General features: G+C 30.5%; 1 long non-coding RNA gene across 1 annotated transcript in view; it reads left to right on the forward strand.

Moving 5' to 3' along the window:
• Window positions 1-1,953: 1,953 nt before the first annotated feature.
• LOC111083381 overlaps window positions 1,954-2,557 on the forward strand; it is a 22,708-nt gene continuing 22,104 nt past the window's right edge. Inside the window, exon 1 of the long non-coding RNA XR_002609010.1 lies at window positions 1,954-2,013. This is a non-coding gene — a long non-coding RNA (uncharacterized LOC111083381). The remainder of the gene's footprint in view (window positions 2,014-2,557) is intronic.

Raw genomic sequence — 2,557 nt, forward strand, 5'->3', positions numbered from 1 at the left:
TTTTACGTTACCACCACCGTCCTTTTGGTATATTGTTTAATATGTTTTCAAGTCAGTGTTGCCTTGTAAAATGGTTACGTGACTGTATATTTTGTGTGTGTATGTGTTCTACTATGTAGCGGGACTTGCATAAAAGGGTAAAAGTACAATATAGGTAACACGTACATTAAAAAACATCTGTTTTAGACACAAGTTTTACATTTGTATACCTGTATATCTAAACTTACTAAATAGTGAGCATGCGCACAATTTGAACAATTTGTATATGAGAATAAAAATAATTTTAGTAAATGTTATTTCCATCTTAGTGAACTAACTGTGTTTCTTAAGTTAGGTGTGTTACTTGGAGTGACGATAAAGCTTTTTTTATTAAAATAATTTCTAATTTTTCGCAAGAATCCTTTTACACAAAAAGAAAGAAATAATACCGGACTTTGTAAGTAGATATTTTTGTCATATCTATAGTAGTTGTGGAAAGTAATTCAAAACAGTAACTGTTCAAACCTTACACATTTATCTTTTAAACTCGTTTAATGATCATTTCTTCTTTACTAATTACACAAAGTTAATAAATATCTATTGTTTACAATAATTTAATATATACTTATTAACATTTTAGTTTTGTTAGGTACCACTTTAATATTTGGTATTCATTGTGATCTTTCTTTGTATGATAACCGGGTTGTTGTTTAGACATCTTGTTACTTTTGTTATGTTGTATAAAGTTTAAGCTTCTACGTTACTTTTAGATTCACACGTTCTATTTTCTATTACTATTTTACAAAGTTTAAGAAAAGCCCCTGACCCAATCTAACGCTGTTATATTGCATATTTTATTGTAAAAACTACAAATTCTATATTTGATTCTCCCTATAAATCTAGATTTAACTTTTAAGTATGTTTAATGCTATAACCAAATCTCTTCGTAAGAACAGTTCACCGTTCTTATGTCTGATGCAGGTTTTGAGTTCTTGCTAAATTTTTGATTCACTATATATATATATATATACACATACTCAAATAGCCAGATATATTAAATTGCCTCGCTAACTATTACGCGATATTGTGTTACGACTTATCTTGACTATACTATCCTCAGACCCTCTAGTGACGTGTACGCTACTATTCGGTGTTTATTCTGGATCATTTAAGGTCCTAAATATGTTGCTATATGATATCCTATGGGCAACATTTAAGGCAACATTGTTGAAATAATGTCCTGTGATTCTCCCCGCTTTAACAATCATGGTAAATATATTCTTATTTGGTACGGTAATCATATGTTGGGGCCCGCCACAACAATAGCATCAGTAAAACGTTTTTACAAAGTGTAGTAAACCCTGTGTACAATGTATCAAAGTCTAAATTTGATAATGTAAACAGTATAACTTTCTTATATTATTTAGCAGAAAAATATTTTCACTTGAATTTGACTGATGCTGGAAACACAATATTTTGAGTAATATTCAAATAATTTCTACGTTGTATATCACTCGCTTTTTACGTTAAAAAAGTATATTTTAACGTCATCTTTACTCTTCCTTTCATACCTATAATTCTATAATATCAAAGAATTGTTGGAAAATACTGACAGCGTAGTTAACACCGAATACTAAATACACATTTTACTGATACAATTATATGGTTGATTAAATAAATTTTCTATAATCTAGATTGTCATATGTATTACGGTTTTTCTACGTATGTTAAAACTATAAAGTACTAACATTATTTGTATATAAAAGTTATCAAAATGGAAGTTCGACCCTTCATATCAGTTGGTGGATGTTTCCTGATTTATCTGGCAATAGGTACAGTAATAACGTTTGGAAACCTCACGCCTTACTTAACTTCTTACCTGAGACAAAGAGTCAACAAGGACACAACGTATGAAGAAACTAGCTGGATTTTCTATGCACATGTCTCTACATGTTCACTGCTTTATTTTGGTGGCAAACTAGGTTGTCTCATTGGACGTCATTGGAGCATGATTATTGGTTCTTGTATTTTTTGGTAAGATGTACACTTATATATTTATTTAATAATAATAACTGGTAAAAACAATTTAAACAAGGTTATGAAATTCATGGATGTAAATTACTATAATATACAATGACAATATTCCTGCAAATAAGAAAAGTCACAATAATGTTTGATTAACACAGGAACACCATTTGAGATTTAACTGGAAGAGGACACATTTTTACGGAAGTCCAGTACAACCAATCACTACAGAAAAGGGGCTGCTACAAGTTATTGGGTTTTATGAAGTTAGAATTAAAAAAAACAAAGGAGTCGCTTTTTATTTAGTTTCTTTATTTTATTTAGTATTTAAGTGTCCGTGTATAAAAATGTTCCAAGTGGCACAGCGGTATGTGTGCTGACTTACAACACTAGAATCTGACTTTCGATACCCGTGGGGGCAGAGCACATTGTGTTGCTTTCTGTTTAACTTCAAACAAATATAAATATTATAGTATTATTCTGCTTGTTTGTATGTACGACCGTTATGCTTTCTGACCGAGAACCTGCTGCTTAAGCATGCGTAGTTAGAATA

The sequence above is a fragment of the Limulus polyphemus genome, unplaced genomic scaffold (assembly GCF_000517525.1).
Source record: "Limulus polyphemus unplaced genomic scaffold, Limulus_polyphemus-2.1.2 Scaffold9310, whole genome shotgun sequence".
In the NCBI taxonomy this organism is placed as follows: domain Eukaryota; kingdom Metazoa; phylum Arthropoda; class Merostomata; order Xiphosura; family Limulidae; genus Limulus; species Limulus polyphemus.